Raw genomic sequence first — 20,950 nt, 5'->3', positions numbered from 1 at the left:
ATCAACGCTTTCAAGATGAGTATCCTACCAAAGATACTATATATCATACAGACACTACCCATAGCCCTCCCACACACTTTTCTTACATCCTTGCAAACTAAAATCTTTGAATTTATATGGAACAAACACCATGCAAGGATCAATAGGAAGGACATGTATCAGACATTAGATAACGGGGGGCTAGGTGTAGCTGACTTAGTCGTATATTGAAAGGCCACACACTTACAGAGAATAGTGGACTGGTACACTAACTTCAATTTTAAAATTTGGGTTCGCCTCGAACATGACATAACTGGCTGTTTACACTTGGGTACACGGTGCTGGACGCCGTCAATTATGGGATTGTCACAGGTCCATCTCGCACACACAGTACAGGAGACCATGTTGATATGGGAAAGGACCCTTGTAGAGTTCCCTAACATCTCCTCTGCCTACTCCCCTCTCACTTCTTTCATCTCTAATAAGGAATTTGCCCCTGGTCTCTTGGCAAAGATAAAAAATGACACACAACCGGACAGTGAGTTTATGATATGTCACCTAGGGAATGAACCTCAGTTGCTTTCTAAGACGACCCTAATTGAAAAAGGTTTTAATTGTTTTGGAGATTGGTATTTTTATATGCAGTGTTATAACTACCTATCAGGACATCCACATAAAAGGAATATGTTGAGACCCCTGACAATATTTGAGTCCTTGTGCCATAAAGAATCTCCTACATAACACACACTATCAGTGATATATGCGCTACTGAAACAAAATGCCCCAGGTCATACCCCTCACTTCATCAATAGATGGGGGGAAGAATTAGGAATCCAGATTTCACACATTGACACTTCTAAAATATTCGTAGCCATTAAGAAATCCGCCACATCTAGTAAACTTATTGAGTTAAACATGAAACTTTCGCACAGATGGTATCTTACTCCATCACGATGTCAGAAAATATTCAGGGATGCCTCCGACATGTGTTGGAGGTGTCATAACCAAACTGGCCATATGGCACATATTTGGTGGCTTTGCCCTAAAATAATCCCAGTGTGGGAAAAAATCTCAAAGGAAACGTCAAAGTTATTGGATAAAACCCTACCAGTGGACCCACTCTTGTGGCTGTTTCATATCGTCCCCAAAAAATTCACCTCAGAGCAAACTAAATTATTTAATATAGCAAGTAATAGTATTAAGATACTGATAGCCAAGAATTGGAAAAGCTCTGTAATCCCAACCACAGCGCTGTGGGTGCAAAAGTGCAACCACTCCATATTGCTAGAGGAATACCATTACCTTAAACAGGGAAGGTTAGACAAGTACATACAGATTAAGATACTCTGGGAAGAATACTTGAGGAATAAATTTGACTCCCACACATCATAACACCCGTAAGACATAAAGCGCCAAAACACATGACATAGGATATTGGTGTAGGAAATGGAAGCCGATATAGAAGTAGTAGAGGGGGAATACATGAGAGATACCGGGAGGCACAGTGTGTTTGTTTTATGTGTTATGATATGATTTATTGTTCCTTTCTTTTTTATTGTCTGTTTATTTGTTAACTGCATTGTGTATGTGCAGTCTACGCAGCTGTAAAGTCATATTGAGTTGTAACTCTACCAAGAGTACATGCACAGTGTATAATTCTTTCTTTGCAAAATAAAACTATTTTTGAAAAAAAAAACAAAAAAAAAACAACTTTCCAGGGCACATGAGTGGCCCCTCGGGTAATTGGAGGATATCACAACATATACTTTCTCAGGTCCAAGAGTGACCGTGTTGAACATTAGAGTACCTCCCTGAGTTTTTCAGTTTACATGGGTCCATGAGTGGCCCGTTTCAACAATGGAGGTGCAATCATCCTTTATATAAATGAAAAATGAGGTTCCATTCATTTAGTTGGGTAACAACCTATTGTATTGAGATGACCTGACCTTCCATATTTTGCTAGCTTTGTAGTATCTTATTTTATTTGTTTTTCAGGTCTCAGTGGCATAGCCAATTCAACCTAAGATATGTTTACTATATTACCCACTGTACTCTTTATTGTTCTTATTGTTTTGTACAACCTCAATAAAAATGATTAAAAAAATAAATAAAAGAAATATATAAATAAAAGGCAAGACCAATTTAAATTGATGAATAATACATATTGCAATGATTTCTATTAAGTATATACCGCTGTTTAGTGTTTTTTTATTGCAACAATGAAACAGACTGTATAATATCCATTTAATGTGCCATGTTAAAATGTTTGTATTTAATCCCAATGGATATCTGCTAATTCTCCCTGACTGATTTCCTTTCAGAATCATCAAATAACTCATATTGTTGAATTAAAGAAAATTTCCCTGGCGGTCCATTGTGAAGGACTCTTCAATTCTTTTCCTTTGGTGACATATTTAAGCGTGATTAAAGTGATAGTAAACCCCAAAATTTTCTTTTATTATTCAGTTAGAACATACCATTTTAAACAACTTTCCAATTTATTCTATTATCAAATTTATTTCATTCTCTTGTTATCCATTGCTGAAGGGACAGCATTGCACTACTGACAGGAAGCTGAAAATATCTATTTAGCCAATCACAAGAGACAAATGTGTGCAGGAACCATTTAGCAGCAGCTCCCACTACTGTGTGATATGTGCGTATTGATTTTTTTTTTTTTTTTTTTTTTTTTAAACAAGCTTTATTGACAAAGAAAATTGAAATAACATACATTCAAGCCGTGCTTGATATTTGGTCATCAGTAATACAAAACAATACCTCTGGACATTAATAAATTTAGCTTAACACATCTTTCACCTACTTTCGGGTGTATCAAAGAGACGGAATGTCCAAGAGTAAAAGAATACAAGGAACAAGCCAGCTGTGAAGTCCAAAGCTTGTGGTTTTTCTTTTTCAAATAAACAAAAATCAGATAATAAAACAACGAAAGAAAAAGAAAAAAAAAGAATGAAAAAGCAAAACAAAATGTAACATGTTACGTAACTTGTATGTTTATAAAAATACATTATGAGATGAGAGTTGCAATGCAGAGTACTTTGTATATCATGGGTTATGGAGTATACAGTCGTCAAGAAGCTTAAAGCCTATAAGTCCGGGTATCCGTCAGGGCCCAGAATCAGAGAGGGGATATGGAGATGTCAGTTATTCATCAAGTGGACCCAACAACCCCATGAATATAGGTCTCCCAATAGAGGGACATTGCACAGTAAAAGTCAAGTCTGTTAGTTTGGATGTAGTGGTACTTCTCAAGGGATAGTAGGAGTGTAACATTTTGCATCCAGCTTTTTGTGGTCGGGACGGCTCTCTGTTTCCATAGTCTAGGTACTAATTGTTTTGCGCTGCTAAGCATGATATATAATAATTTGGATTTATATTTACATTTGATTCGTGGGGGTTTGTTGAAAAGCAGAATCAGAGGGTCTAAAGGAATCTCGTGTACAAGGGCTTTTTGGATCTCAGTGTGAATGCTTTTCCAAAAGGGTTGGAGAACTGGACAGTCCCACCATATGTGGTATAAAGTGCCTACATGTCCACAGCCTCTCCAGCACAGAGGGTCAGAGAGTCCATGAATTTTGGCCAGCCTACTGGGGTATAAGTACCACCTGCATAATAGTTTCATGTTTGTCTCGGTGATGTTCATTGAGGATGGTGCTTTCCCCATATGTTGAAAGATGGAGTCCCATGTCTCAGAGGGGACACTAAAGCCCAGTTCCGTTTCCCAGGTTCGGGTGTATGATGGAAGATTTCTAGAGTGTATAGATGATAAAATCTTATAAGTCAAGGAAAGGGTTCCCCTCGTTGGCTGTGTGGACCAGCAAAGTGTTTCAAAGGGGTTTAAACTCCTAACTATATTAGCCCTATCTTTATGGTGTGAGATAAAATGGGACAGTTGGAGGTATTCAAACCAATTGTTAAAGTATGGGATATTTCTCTCTGCCAACGTGGACCTGGGTAAGATACTACCCTCCTCTAGCAAGGAGAAGCAGGGTAGCCCTGCTGCTATACTATATGTCCCATTCGCCCATACCTGCAGGCAAGGGGGAAGGGCTTTATTATGGCAAAGGGGGGTTAATGGGGAAGGTACCGTAGACACCCCCTTTATGGATTTAGTAAGGCGATCCCATGTCAGAAAAGTGTCTATTATCAGGGAGGTGGGGGATTTCCACGGGGCTCTGTCTCGTTTGTGTAGCCAGCATTGTGTGCCTAAACTTTTTGAGCCAGTTAAGTCATGTTCGAGCCTCACCCATTCTTTGTCTTGCGCGTTTTTGCACCAATCTATAATTCTAGTGAGAAAGGCTGCTTGCTGATAGAACAGAAGGTTAGGAACTCCAAGTCCTCCTCTATTGCGGGGCCTATAAAGTGTGGCCTTTGCAATTCTAGGATGTTGGTGCGCCCACAGGAAGGCATTGACTAATTTTTGCGCTGAGCTGATGTAGTGCTGAGGGAGATAGATAGGGACTGTCTGGAACAAATAGAGGAAGCGCGGAAGAATGCTCATCTTGAAAGCATGTGCTCTACCGAGCCAAGATAAGCATTTATTCTGCCAGCCCTTCAGTTCTGCCTTGACAGACTCAAACAGAGCCTGATGATTCAATTGGATCAGGGAATCCTGTGCATTCGAGAGTTGAATTCCTAAGTATTTGATGGAGGTGTGCTCCTGTCGGAATAAGTATTGCTCTGAAATCTGGTTGGCCCTGTGGTCTGAAAGCCCTACACTTAAAAATTCCGACTTCAACATGTTAATTTTAAAATTAGATAGGGAACTATATCTCTCTATGACAGGAATTAGGGAGGAAAGTGATTCCAGGGGTGAGGTTAGAGTAAAAAGGACGTCATCTGCGTACATTGTAGTTTTGTACTGAGTGTCACCTATTTGAATCCCTTTTATTCCTGAATTTTTCCTAACATTAGCAGCTAGGACCTCCATAGCCAAAACGAACAGCAGGGGGGAAAGAGGACAGCCCTGTCTTGTACCGTTAAGGATGGGAAAGGGGTCTGATAAAGAATCATTTAGCTTAATCCGGGCTTTAGGAGTATGATATAAGGCAAAAATTTTCCCTATAAGTTTCTCTCCCATTCCAAAACGTGCTAATGTGAGTTTTAAGAATTGCCAATCTAGTCTATCAAACGCCTTTTCGGCATCAATGGCTAGAAAGATAGAGGGAATGGAATGAGTTTTTGCATAATCAAGGAGATTGAGGATCTTAATAGTGTTGTCTCTCGCCTCTCGGCGAGGGACAAAGCCCACTTGGTTTAGGTGGATTAGTTGGGGTAACAATTTGTTGAGTCTTAAGGCGATGAGTTTTGCGTACAATTTGATGTCAACGTTTAGAAGTGAAATAGGGCGAAAGTTAGCGGGGGAGTTAGTAGGTTTGCCCGGTTTGGGGATCACTGTAATGTGGGCTTCTAACATTGAGGAAAGAAAAGGGTGCGTCTGGTCGGCAGTGTTAAAGACCGTGCATAGGTGGGGAATCAAGATTGGTGCAAATTTCTTATAATAGGAAGCCGTAAACCCGTCAGGGCCTGGGCTCTTGCCTGATGGTAACTGTTTAAGGGCTACGGCAATTTCTGCTGCCGAAAAGGGAGACTCGATATCAGCTGCCTGCGCTTCTGTTAACTGAGGTAAGGGGGTGTCTAAGAGGTATGCTTTAGTGGTATTATCGTCATTGCTTGAGGCATTTAGTCTCGGTAGGTTATAAAGTTTTGAATAATAAGCTAAGAATTGGGAGAGTATCTCCGGGGTCGTATTGACCGTCTTTTCTGATGGTGATTTAATTTCGGTAACAAAGGTTTTTAGTTTTTTAAGTTTTAAGGAGCGTGCAAGGAACTTTCCTGCTCTGTTACTCTCGAAGTAAAATTTTTGTTTAGTTTTTAGAGCTAGTGTGTTAGCCTCCTGCATTAGCTGTTCTTGTACTGTTTGCCTAGCTTTGTCAAGTTCTTCGAGGGTGCGTGTGTCTGTTGGGTTCAATTTATGTTGGTGTTCCAATTTAGCTAGGAGGTCAGTGGATGATTTGTAAAGCAACCGTGCTTTTTGCCTGATGTACGCTTTATATTTAATGAACTCTCCTCTGATATAGCATTTGTGGGCTTCCCAGACCACAAGGGGGTCTGTCTCTGGTAGTGAGTTTAGTTGAAAATATTCCGGAAGCCTCTTCTCTATTTTGTTTTTAAAATCAGGGTAGTTTAACAAATTATCATCTAATTTCCATATAAAGGAGGGCTGTGGTGCAGAGGGCCATATCAATTGTGTCAGCACAGCAGAGTGGTCAGACCAGACTGTGTGTGAAAGTTTAGAGGTGAGGACATAAGACAAGCCTTTTTGGTTTGTAAGGAGGTAATCGATTCTACTGTATGAACGATGTGGAGAGGAGAAAAAGGTGTAGTCCCTTCTAGTTGGATGTTTAAATCTCCATGTGTCAAAAATTGTCTGTTCGTACATGAGTTTCCATAATTGTTTAAGTGTATTTTTAGATGTGGAAGGCATTGGATTTGTGGTGTCCATATCCGGGTGTATGGGTATATTAAAGTCACCTCCAATGTAGAGTGTTCCTATAGTGTGATCTAAAATCCGTGCAAAATGTTTTTTGAAAAAGGGGAGTTGATTTTTGTTCGGGGCATATAGATTTACTAGAGTAGCTGGTGAGCCAAACAACAAACCAGTCACACACAAAAACCTCCCCTCCGTGTCCGTATATGTTTGAATCGGGGTAAAGGAAATGTGCCTGCTTATAAGGATGCTCACTCCATTTCTTTTATGATCAAAGGAGTTGTGGAAATGTTGTGTATAGTGTCCCCCAAAATATTTTGGTTCCTTAAGTTTTAGGAAGTGCGTTTCCTGTAGGAATAAAATATCACCTCCTTTGCGACGGAGGTCTAACATAGCCATAGAACGCTTCTGTGCTGAATTAAAACCTCTCACGTTCTGGCTTATCAAAGTGATGTTCTTGCTGCTAGAGGTCATGGTTTGTCGGTGCGGGAATGTCTGTCAATTTGTATAGGTGTCTATTCAGTGAAGTCTTGATGACAAGCAGTGTGTGCATACTCCATTTCAGCTGTAACCCAAAGTCTGTATTTCTCATACGTAACATAAACATCAAAAACAGGTAATAACCTAAAAGTGAGCAGTGACATTTACATCTAAACAAAAAATATCTTAGTGAAAATAACGCCATAAAACGTTTATTACTTACGAGGAGGCAGTAGCCAGCTCCACATAAAAGTATATAATAAGGTCTAACAAGTGCCCATGTTTCACAATTACATAACAGTAATAAAGATAAACAGGCTTAATCTGTGACATTATGCATGATAAACGAGCCAAACTGTTTTACTTAATAACAAGAGCTTTTTAGTAATTATAACAGTGAAGGCAGAAGGAAAAAGAAAAACAAAAGGATACTTATCGGCATCCAACAGGGCAGAACTTCGAAAATCAAACAAACAAGGATAACACCAACTATGCTATTGTTCAGGCAAACTTTACCAGGTCTCTGGTTAGGGGTCACAAGACCCAGCTTACATCTCATCCTCCCAGACTAGGGCTCTGGAGGGAGCATCAAGGAGAGGAACTTGGAGACCTGGTTGTTGGATGAGCTCTTTGCTTATGGGAAACCTTTTGCCAGCCTCCTCGATCTGTCCCAGCTGGTCTTTTCTTTGGGGGTTCTTGAGAGTCCTCCGTAGGTGTTTCAATGGGGGTCTCAATCTCTAGGGCCGAGCAGAAATCCCCAACATCTTTCAGAGATTTACAGTTTAACTTCCTGTTTCCATGCAGGACATATAGGTGAAAAGGAAAGCCCCATCTGTATAGGATCCTCTTTTGTCGTAAAAGTGTGGTCAGTGGAGCCAGTTCCCTTCTTCTTTGTAAAGTCCTTTGTGATAAATCTTGGAAGAATTGTAGAACGACACCTCTAAACTTAACCGGCTGGTTCTTACGGGAGAGGTTCAGGAGCTCCTCTTTTTCTCCGAAGTCTTTGAACTTCATAATGACATCCCTTGGGGGTGCTGTGTCGGGAGGTTTGGGCCTCAGGGCTCTGTGGGCTCTGACCCAAGGGATGTCTGTAGTCGGTGAGGTGTTCTTCAGGTGAGCAAAGAGAGCTGGAAAATAAGTCGGGAAATCTTTCGGGAGTACCGACTCAGGAATACCTCTTATTCTAAGATTTTTCCTGCGGCTGCGATTTTCCAGGTCTTCTATCTTGTCATGTAGATCAGATAGCAGCTCGGTATGATGTTTTGTTACATTCTGAGTCGTATTAATTTCTCCTTGCAAGTGGTCTGTAAATTCCTCTAATGCTTCCACTCTATTGCCCATAGAGTGCAGGTCCTGTTTCAATTCCGCTATTTCTTCGCGTATACATGAGCGGATTATGTCTGCAATGTCCTGCTTAGACGCCAGTGTGGAGAGAATAGTGTTTGGCACAGAGGTGCTTTCCTCAGCGGTCTCCACCATTTTTTGTGGTGTCTTCACCCTTTGTAAAGGTGATCTGGCCATCTCAGAGTTCATAATTGCCTTAGTTCCCGTAGGGGAAAAAAACTGATCTACCACACTGTCCCTCTGACTATTCATTTTCTGTGGCTTGCTGGGCTTTGCTGAACGTTTGGTGTTCATAGTTGAGACTTAGTAGGGGGCACAGCGAGCATACAGTGGACACCCCTGGCGACCCCCTCTGCGAAGGTGGGACAAAAATAACAGTCCTGGATTAACCCCTATCAGAAACAAAAAGGGATGTGTATTAAATATATGGTCTCTGATCAAAGCTGGGTTATCTCTAGATGTGGGTTTCAAATAAAAACTCAGTCCAGTATTAGTGTGAGCCACAAAGCTCTCCTCAATAGTTATGTGGTTAAGTACAGTAAAGGAGCTATGATTTGTAGCTGCTTAATAACCGGTATGTCCAGTATGTTCTCCTGTATCTGGCTACAAACCAAACAAGAATCCGCTGTTATAGTCCTCTTTATATTGTACTTTATATATTTGTATTTCTTCCCTCCTGCGCTAGCTTTGTAAAGTGACCCGATCAGGCCAAGGACTGTTTATTCTCCCCTGCACACGCAGCTTCTGGCTACGTGTGATGCTGTCAAGATGGCGGCCTATTGCGGAGGGGCCTCAGGGACCGGCGGCTCGCGGCCAGAGTAGCACACGCGGGGGAAGATAATGGGGGGTTCCCTTCTGCCTCTCCCAGTTACCTGTGGTCATCCGAGTCCGGTAAGAGTAGGCACCTTTCTCCTTACATAGTTGTGGCTTTCTGCCGTTTGTTGCGTAGCGGCGCTTCTAGAACTGCAGCGTGTGGCTTGAAAACTGAGTGAACTGTCAGTCTCTCAGTTGGGATAGCAAACCGCTCTTTAAAAAGTTGATCTTCAGCCTCTCTAAGTGAATATTTATCGGCTCCTTGTAGATAAGTGTGTATGGTGGCAAAATTGTGACTTTATAGGGCCATATTATCGGAGCTGGCTACCGGAGCTATGGAGTTAAGCAGCCATCTTAGCTGCGGCCAGCTCCGCCCTCCGCGTATTGATTTTTAACCAGGGATACTAAGAGAACAAAGCACATTTGAAAATAGAAGTGAATTTAAAAGTGTCTTAAAATGACATGCTCTATCTGAATCATGCAAGTTTAATTTTGATTTTCCTATCCCTTTAAATATAGTTGATCCAATTCCAGTTTTTAAGGCTTATTCTGACATTTGAGAATTTGTTGATCATGTGAAGCAGTGGTTAATTTAGTTTTTGTTTGCACATTTGGTACCTAAAATCGGATCTTTATAGAGTAGAGTTAGGGAATCAATTAAATTATTTATTATATTCATGCATTATTTTCTAACCTTAACCTTAAAAGCTGTAACACTAATAAAAGTTATTTTATTGTTTTTTTTTTTTTACCTATTTAATTCTAGGATTATAAACTAGTGGTGAGGATGTCTCAATCTTTGCAATGATGGTTTAGGGGTTTCCATAAACTGGTTCCTCTTTGTTACGCAGAGTATACCATCACAAGTTATTTTTACTGTACAGTAAATTCCTTAAATACGCAGACAGGGATGTCAGTAACATCCTCATTGAAGGAATCATAGTGCAAAAAATACATGCTCTATTTCATTAGTGCATGTCATTTTAGCATTAGTGACCCTGCAATGCTATGTGTTTAACCCCTGAAAATGTATTCAACACATAGCTGAAGTGTTACTTGGGAGCCGCAGAGAACTGTTAGTCCAAAATGAATACAGCCAATCAGCAGGGGCAGTTGCACAATGCAGCTGTGAATACTTCAGTAGCAGTTTCTGCCCGGGACCAACAGCGCTCCGTATCTCTTGAGTGGTCCTTTGTTGGGCTTTAATACATAGCACTCCAGGGATGCTAATGCTAAACTTACATTCTCTAACAAATTAGAGCCTATAGTTTTTGTACCATAATGTCCTTGAAAATCTCTGTAATTTGTTGCTAAGCATAATGACGTATACAGATGAAAGATACAAGATGAACAATGGCGGTATTTAGTTTTGGTGCTGATCATGACACAAATACAGCTCACATTTGTCTCTTGTATTTCTCGCTGACAACCAAAGATGATTAATTTCAATTATAGAAAAATGTATATTAAATATAAATATATTAAAGGGATACTAAATCCAAATTTTTTCTTTCATGATTCAGATAGAGCATGCAATTTTAAGCAACTTTCTAATTTACTCCTATTATTAATTTTGTATTTGTTCTCTTGCTATCTTTATTTAAAAAGCAGGAATATAAAGCTTAGGAGTCGGACCATTTTTGGTTCAGAACCTGGGTTATGCTTGTTTATTGGTGGCTAAATGTAGCCACCAATAAGCAAGCACTATCCAGGGTGCTGAACATAAAATAGGCCGGTTCCTAAGTTTTTACATTCCTGCTTTTTAAATAAAGATAGCAAGAGAACAAATAAAAAATAATAATAGGAGTAAACTAGATTGTTGCTTAAAATTGCAAGTTCTATCTGAATCATGAAATAAATCATTTGGGTTTAGTATCCCTTTAAGTGTTTTAAAAGTATAGTGGTGATAAGGTATCATGTCATAGAGCTAGATCTGAAAATATGCTGCTGTCATAAGCCATGCTGCCCTAGGCACAGGCCTAGTTGCCCTAAACCACAATACACCCCAGAATATGTATAATATATAATATTAGAGAACAGGTAATCTAATGGTAAATTATAGATTACAAATAATAAATACCAGATAGATTATAGAAGTAAGACAACATTATGATGTCACCCTAATAAAGAACAAGTTAGCGCTAGAATACTTTTAAAGGGATATTAAACCCATCATTTTTATTTCATTGTTTAGATAGATCATACCATTTTAAACATCTTTTATTTTACTTCTATTATCTAATTTGCTTTGTTCTTGTGGCATCATTTGTTGAAAGCATACACAGGAAGGCTCAGGAGCTGGGTGCTAGCTGCTAATTAGTGGATACTCATCAATGCCTCTTGTCATTGGTTTACTAATGTGTTCAGCTAGCTCCCAGTAGTGCATTGCTCCTCCTTCAATAAAGGATACTAATAGAATGAAGCAAAATTGATAATAGAAGTAAATTGGAAAGTGGTGTAAAATTGTATGTTGTATCTGAATCATTTGGGGTTTCATGTCCATATGTTACATGACAAACGGCATGGATGATTGCCATGGTATTATATTTGCTATTGCACCGAATATTCATTACTCAGGAACTGATTACAAAAAAACAGATACAAATTTAAAATTAAACTGTATTTTGCGTAAAAAGTGACATTTTGTGACACCTCAGTGATACTGAGTTACCCTTAGGAGTCATTCATCAATGAGATTTACCAAAGTAACATAAAATGAAAGTTACAAAACCAAACAATTGAGAACTGACAGAAGATATTAAACAACATAAAGAAACATTTACTAGTGCAGGTGGAATTTCCATTTATCAAGTTCCTACACAAGGAAGTATGTACTAACAAATAGTCTACAGCTGTTGAGCTTTAAGGGACATAAAACACTTGCGGCTAGATTTAGAGTTTTGTCGGTAAAGACCCGCGGTGCTAACGAGACTTTTTCCAGCGCACCCTTAAGACAATGCTGGTTTTACGAGTTGTCTGAATGGCTGCGTTAGCCTCAGAAAAGTGAGCGTTGAGCCAAATTTAGCTCCACTTCAACCCTCAATACCAGCGTTGCTTACGGTAGCGGTAACTTACCGGTAAGCTGGAAAAACGTGCTCGTGCACGATATCCCCATAGGAAACAATGGGGCTGAGGTGGCTGAAAAAAAACCTAACACCTACAAAAAAGCAGCGTTCAGCTCCTAACGCAGCCCCATTGTTTCCTATGGGGAAACACTTTCTAAGTCTACACCTAACACCCTAACATGAACCCCGAGTCTAAACACCCCTAACCTTACACTTATTAACCCCTAATCTGCCGCCCCCGCTATCGCTGACACCTACATTATATTATTAACCCCTAATCTGCCGCTCCGGACACTGCCGCAACCTACATTATAGCTATGAACCCTTAATCTGCTGTCCCTAACAGCGCTGGCACCTATATTATATTTATTAACCCCTAATCTGCCCCCCCAATGTCGCCGCCACCTACCTACACTTATTAACCCCTAATCTGCTGACCAGACTTCGCCACCACTATAATAAATGTATTAACCCCTAAACCGCCGCACTCCCGCCTCGCAAACACTATTTTTTAAACACTACCTACAATTATTAACCCCTAATCTCCCACCCCCAACGTCGCCGCTATTATAATAAAGTTATTAACCCCTAAACCTAAGTCTAACCCTAACCCTAATACCCCCCTAGCTTAAATATAATTTAAATAAAACAAACTAAAATTACTATAATTAAATAAATTATTCCTATTTAAAACTAAATACTTACCAATAAAATAAACCCTAATATAGCTACAATATAACTAATAATTACATTGTAGCTATTTTAGGATTTAAATTTATTTTACAGGCAACTTTGTATTTATTTTAACTAGGTACAATAGCTATTAAATAGTTAATAACTATTTAATAGCTACCTAGTTAAAATAATTACAAAATTACCTGTAAAATAAATCCTAACCTAAGTTACAAATACACCTAACACTACACTATCAATAAATTAATTAAATAAATTAACTACAATTATCTAAACTAAAATACAATTAAATAAACTAAACTATAATACAAAAAAACCCCACTAAATTACAAAAAATAAAAAAATATTACAAGAATTTTAATCTAATTACACCTAATCTAAGCCCCCTAATAAAATAAAAAAGCCCCCCAAAATAATAAAATTCCCTACCCTAAACTAAATTACAAAGTAATCAGCTCTTTTATCCACCCTTAAAAGGGCTTTTGCGGGGCATTGCCCCAAAGTAAGCAGCTCTTTTTCCTGTAAAAAAAAATACAATCCCCCCCAACATTACAACCCACACACCCCTACTCTAAAACCCACCCGATCCCCCCTTAAAAAAACCTAACACTACCCCATTGAAGATCACCCTACCTTGAGCCGTGTTCAGCCAGCCGGCCACTGATGGGACAGAAGAGGACATCCGGACCGGCAGAAGTCTTCATCCTATCCGGGCAGAAGAGGACATCTGGACCGGCAGAAGTCTTCATCCTATCCGGGCAGAAGAGGACATCTGGACCGGCAGACATCTTCATCCAGGCGGCATCTTCTATCTTCATCCTTTAATCAGCCAATCGGATTGAAGTTCAATCCGAATTGGCTGATTAGATGAGCCAATAGAATGCGAGGTCAATTCTATTGGCTGATCTAATCAGCCAATCGGATTGAACTTCAATACGATTGGCTGATTAAATCAACCAATCAGATTTTTCCTACCTTAATTCTGATTGGCTGATAGAATCCTATCAGCCAATCAGAATTCAAGGGACGCCATCTTGGATGACGTCATTTAAAGGAACCTTCATTCGTCGTTAGTCCATCGGAAGAAGAGGATGGCTCCGCGTCGGCTGGATAGAAGATGGCTCCGCTCCGGAAGGATGAAGATAGAAGATGTCACCTGGATGAAGATGTCTGCCGGTCCGGATGTCCTCTTCTTCCCGGATAGGATGAAGACTTCTGCCGGTCCGGATGTCCTCTTCTGTCCCATCGGTGGCCAAGGGGGGATCGGGTGGGTTTTAGAGTAGGGGTGTGTGGGTGGTGGGTTGTAATGTTGGGGGGGAATTGTATTTTTTTTTACAGGTAAAAGAGCTGATTACTTTGGGGCAATGCCCCGCAAAAAGCAATTTTAAGGGCTGGTAAAAGAGCTGATTACTTTGTAATTTAGTTTAGGGAATTTTATTATTTTGGGGGGCATTTTTATTTTATTAGGGGGCTTAGATTAGGTGTAATTATATTAAAATTCTTGTAATTTTTTTTTTTTTTTGTAATTTAGTGTCTGTTTGTTTTTTGTATTATAGTTTAGTTTATTTAATTGTATTTTAGTTCAGATAATTGTAGTTAATTTATTTAATTAATTTATTGATAGTGTAGTGTTAGGTGTATTTGTAACTTAGGTTATGATTTATTTTACAGGTAATTTTGTAATTATTTTAACTAGGTAGCTATTAAATAGTTAATAACTATTTAATAGCTATTGTACCTAGTTAAAATAAATACAAAGTTGCCTGTAAAATAAATATAAATCCTAAAATAGCTACAATGTAACTATTAGTTATATTGTAAGACAAACAGAATTTTAACCCCTTACTTATGGCTAAAGGCCGGAGCTGCGGGAAGGTATAAATAATATATCCTGACCATACAGAGTCATCGTATCTCTAAATATAAAAGAAAGCATCTGCTTCTAGTACAATGAGTATTGTCTCCCTAGCCTACTAGATGGCAACATCGCCACATAATCTCTTTTTAACTTATAGTCCCTAGTGCTTTGATATCGGCTAATAAGGCTATGGAACAACTTACACTTACATCCTGCATCTAAGCCAACTTGCACACTCCATTCCTTTGTTGTCTCCTCCTTATACTCACAAGTTAATTATTAGCGCCTTCGTACTGCTATAACAACACCAATTATTCTATTAATGACAAAAACCTTTGCAGGCTATATTTAATTCTCTGGTTGATAAACTGATAAATTAATTGTTAGGTCGTGGCTCCTATTCAGCCTTTCTAACTGTTTACCCCTTTTCTTTTTATTTGTCTTTTCTTTCTTTCTATATATCCCCTATTATAAGATATTGCATTAACACAGTAGACCCAAGAGTGGTCAACAATGTTTACATTTGGGATCAAAATGAGGACAAATTTTTGTGGAGTACAAATATGCTCTTAAAGGGACACTGAACCCAAATGTTTTCTTTCGTGACTCAGATAGAGCATGCAATTTAAGCTACTTTCTAATTTTCTCCTATTATCAATTTTTCTTCCTTCTCTTGGTATCTTTATTTGAAAAAGAAGGCATCTAAGCTAAGGAGCCAGCCAATTTTTGGTTCAGACCGTGGACAGCACATTTATTGGTGGGTGAATTTATCCACCAATCAGCAAGAACAACCCAGGTTGTTCACCAAAAACGGACCGGCATATAAAATTACATTCTTGCTTTTCAAATAAAGATGCCAAGAGAATGAAGAAAATTTGATAATAGGAGTAAATTAGAAAGTTGCTTAAAATTGCAAGCTCTATCTGAATCACAAAATAATTTTTTTTGGGTTCATTGTCCCTTTAAGGAGTGACTATATTTACATTTACATTGTAACCCCATGTATGCTTTTTTGTATTGAACAAATCCTCAATAAAAATAATAAAAATAAAAAAGCCATGTTGTCCCCTTAGTGAAGGTTGGTAATAATCCAACCAAGATACTATACTATAAAAGGAAGAAGAGAGCCCAAAGTGAGTCATGAAATTGAATAGGGCATAGTGACCTTAAATGTTACAGCTTAAACATAGAGCATGTAAACATTGCTATAGCTATAATCCAGAAAAAGACAGATATAAGGCAAGACAGGGACAGTAACAAAATACAAATACCAAACATATAATACAAATAAGGTTAAAATAATAAAATCAATTATTCTCTAATCACAATCATGCCAATTCAAAGAGGCAGGTTCTACTGCCTATATCATATGAGTGACTACATATACAACTGAGCCAAAACACCACTATTGATTTAACTATACCTATTAAATTGTTATACACCAGATATTTAGCTTAAAAAATATAGAATGTAATGAAAATTCTACATCTATACTACAGCCATAAAGGTAAAGCATACAAATAAAAAAATATAGTGTAACTTTAAAAGGACATGACACCCACATTGTTTTCTTTCATTATTTAGAAAGAACATACAATTTTAAACAACTTTCCAATTTACTTATATTATATAATTTGCTTCATTCTTTTTGATATCCTTTGTTAAAAAGCATATCTAGATAGATAGTAGCTGCTGATTGGTGGCTGCCCATATATGCCTCTCGTGACTGGCTTACCCATGTGCATTGATATTTATTCAACAAAGGATAGCTAAAGAATAATGTAAATTAAATAATATAAGTAAATTGGAAAGTTGTTTAAAATTGTATTATCTATCTGAATCATGAAATACATTTGTTGGGTTACATGTCCCTTTAATACAAATCACTGGTTCTGTCAATGCATTTATCTTATTTTTTACTCAAATGTATCTTAGAAGCCCAAACCTTATAAATATGCAGCACATTTCTAATAAGGTTATTATAAGACTCCAGATGGAGAAATATACTAAGCAAAAGAAAATATTGCTTATAACAAACTGATTACAAATGAATCAAAGTGATACAAACAATAAATCTGGAAAGTTAGTATACAGAACTTGCTCTGGACTGCTGTGATTATAGTGCTAGTAACAAGGAAGGGGTTAAGTGACTGCTGGGAATGAGTATGGGAGAAATTGGAGTATACTTATTTATAAGAAAACTGGATGGAATGTGAATACAATTAACAGAATTTTTAGTATGAAAAATCTGGTCACAGAGAAACTTTTGTGGAAATCCTTATACCCCAGTGATTGATGATTTAACTTTCTTCTTCTTTTTTTTTATTATGACTTTGATACACAATATTAATGTTGTGCTTAGGGTTAAAGGGACACCGTACCCAAAAAATTTCTTTCGTGATTCAGATTGAGCATGACATTTTAAGCAACTTTCTAATTTACTCCTATTATCACATTTTCTTCATTCTCCTGGTATCTTTATTTGAAATGCAAGAATGTAAGTTTAGATGCCGGCCCATTTTTGGTGAACAACCTGGGTTGTCCTTGCTGATTGGTGGATAAATTCATCCACCAATAAAAAAGTGCTGTCCAGAGTACTGAAACCAAAAAAAAGCTTAGATGCCTTCTTTTTCAAATAATGATAGCAAGAGAACGAAAAAAAATTGATAATAGGAGTAAATTAGAAAGTTGCTTAAAATTGCATGCTCTTTCTGAATTACAAAAGAAAAAAATTGTGTTCAGTGTCCCTTTAAATTGACTGATTTTTTGGTATTGTTTAATGGTGTATTACCATATAACATCTGCTGAAGCCAGTTAGGGGCAGATATGTGGCAGGTTTGGGGCATGTGAAGTCTTTAGTGTGCTCTTTCAATTCTCAGAACTGGAAAACCCGCAATTTTCAGAGTTAAATTACATGAAACGGGGAAAATAAATAATGAAAGAGTATTTCAAAGTATTTTACTACACACAATTAAATATTTCATTTGCAGTCTCCACGTGTTTCATATCCCTTTAACTATTCCAGATATGTGATATGATAACTAAGAAGAAGCAGGCACCTTTGAAGTCTGTATATCCCTTTTCCCCTCACTATTACACATTATTTTTAATATTGAGTGTCTTATAATTTGGACTGTAAATTATTAAATAGCCCATTAAACTGACAGATAATTAACATAATTTTGACTTAAAGGGACAGTAAACATGAAAAACAAATTCTTCATATGTCATATAGCATGTTTCAAAGTTCATTCTCACAGTTACAAATAAAAATAATATATTTACAGTTGAATATCGAATAATGCTTCCTCTTATGACTGCCCAATAGTTGAATCTGCTTCTTCCAGCCCCTACCGCAACCGATCTGTACCATGAATTGGTTGCGCCATAGAGGGATTACAAGGCTCACCACACAGCTGGATCTAAATCTTTTGAATTGCGCATGCGCTGTTTCAGCTGAGCAGAATATCAGTATGCTTGTGTTTTTAACGAACGCGCTGAAAAGTAAAAACATAATTTATGTAAGAACTTACCTGATAAATTCATTTCTTTCATATTAGCAAGAGTCCATGAGCTAGTGACGTATGGGATATACATTCCTACCAGGAGGGGCAAAGTTTCCCAAACCTTAAAATGCCTATAAATACACCCCGTACCACACCCACAATTCAGTTTAACGAATAGCCTAGAAGTGGGGTAATAAGAAAAGAGCGAAAGCATAAAAAAAATAAGGAATTGGAATAATTGTGCTTTATACAAAAAAATCATAAACACCACAAAAAAGGGTGGGCCTCATGGACTCTTGCTAATATGAAAGAAATGAATTTATCAGGTAAGTTCTTACATAAATTATGTTTTCTTTCATGTAATTAGCAAGAGTCCATGAGCTAGTGACGCATGGGATATAAATACCCAAGATGTGGAACTTCCACGCAAGAGTCACTAGAGAGGGAGGGATAAAATAAAGACAGCAAATTCCGCTGACAAATTAATCCACTACCCAAATCAAAAGTTTCAATTTTAATAATGAAAAATCTGAAATTATAAGCAGAAAAATCAAACTGAAACAGCTGCCTGAAGTACTATTCTACCAAAAACTACTTCCAAAGAAGAGAAAACATCAAAATGTTAGAATTTAGTAAAAGTATACAAAGAAGACCAAGTCATTGCTTTGCAAATTTGATCAACAGAAGCTTCATTCTTAAAAAGCCCAGGAAGTAGAAACTGGCCTAGTAGAATGAGCCGTAATCCTCTGAGACGGGGAATAATCCGACTCCAAATAAACATGATGAATCAAAAGCTTAACCAAGATGCCAAAGAAATGGCAGAAGCCTTCTGACCTTCTTAAAACCAGAAAAGATAACAAATAGACTAGAAGTCTGTCTGAAATCTGAGTAGCTTCAACATAATATTTCAAAACTCTTACCACATTCTAAAGAATGTAAGAATCTTACCAAAGAATTCTTAGGATTAGGATACAAGGAAATGAGGACAGCAAAAAAAAAACCTTATCCTGATGAAAAATCAAAACAAGGAGATTCACAAGAAAGAACAGATAATTCAAAAACTGTTCTAGCTGAAGAGATGTCCAAAAAGAACAATACTTTCCATGAAAGTAATGAATGACCAAAGCAAGCATATGCTCAAAATAGAAGAGCCTGAAAAACCATCAGAACCCAAATAAGACTCCAAGGAGGAGAAATTGGCTTAATGACAGGCTTGATACGAATCACAACCTGAAACAAATGATGAATATCAGGAAGTAACACTGCCTTATCCTGATGAAAAATCAGAAAAGGATATTCACAAAAAAGAGCAGATAACTCAAAAACTCTTCTAGTAGAAGAAATAACCAAAAGGAACAATACTTTTCCAAGAAAGTAATTTAATGTTCAGAAAATGCATAGTTTCAAACGGAGGAGCCTGTAAAGCCCTCAGCACCAAATTGAGACTCCAAAGAGGAGAGATTGAATTAATGACAGGCTTGATATGGACCAAAGCCTGTACAACACAATGAATATCAGGATGATTAGCAATCTTTCTGTTAAAAAAGAACAGAAAGAGTAGAGATTTGTCCTAACAAAGAACTGAAGACAAAACCTTAACCAAACCAACCTGAAAAAATAATAAAATTCTATGAATTTTAAAAGAATGCCAAGAAAAGTAGGTCTTCCAGACTCAATATAAATCTTTCTAGAGACAGATTTATGAGCCTGAAACATAGTATTAATCAATGAGTCAGAAAACCACTATGACTAAAAACCAAGCGTTCAATCTCCATCCCTTCAAATTTAATGATTTGAGATCCTGATGGAAAAAATGGCCTTGAGAAAGAAAAGGTCTGGTTTAAACGGAGGTGTCCAACATTGGCAACTGACCATCCGAATGAGATTCGTATACCAAAACCTGAGAGGCCATGCTGGAGCTACCAGCATAACAAACAAATACTCCATAAGAATTTTGGAAGAAGAACTAGAGGCGGAAAGAAATAGGAAAAAAGATAATTCCAAAGAAATGTCAATGCATACACTACTTCCGCCTGAAGATTCCCGGACCTTAATAGGCCCCTGGGAAGTTCTTATTCAAATGAGATGAAAAACATATCTGGGTAAGAGAGACCATTCTCCCGGAAGAAAAGCGTGATTAACAGAGATAATCCGCTTCCCAAATATCTATACCAGGGAAAAAACCACAGAATTTAGATAGGAGCTGGATTTAGCCCAGGCTAATATCCAAGACACTTCTGTCACAGCCTAAGGACTGATAGTCCTACTCTGATGATTGACATACACCATAGTAGTGATATTGTCTGAAAAACATTAAACGTCTCTTCTTAAAAAAGAAACTAACTGAAAAAACTCTGAGAAAGCACAGAGTTCTAAAATATCAAATGGTAATCTCGCCTCCCGAGATTTCCAAACCCCTTGTGCTGACAGAGATCCTCAGACAGCCTCCCAACCAAAAAGACTCACATCTGTAGAGATCATGGTCCAGGTTGAAAGAAACGAAGAGACCTGAAGAACTAAATGATGGTGATCTTAACCACCAAATCAAGAGAGATAAATATTAGGATTCGAAGATTTAAAATGCGAAATCCTAGAATCCCTGCACCATAATTCCGCATAAAAGACTGGAAAGGTTCTTACTAATGAAAATGAGCAAAGGGAATTAAATCCAATGCTGTGGCCATAAGACCTAAAACTTCTATGC

Source organism: Bombina bombina, chromosome 3, assembly GCF_027579735.1.
Source record: "Bombina bombina isolate aBomBom1 chromosome 3, aBomBom1.pri, whole genome shotgun sequence".
Taxonomy (NCBI): Eukaryota; Metazoa; Chordata; class Amphibia; order Anura; family Bombinatoridae; genus Bombina; species Bombina bombina.
The sequence above is the reverse complement of the archived record's forward strand: the minus strand, read 5'-3'. Positions refer to the sequence as shown.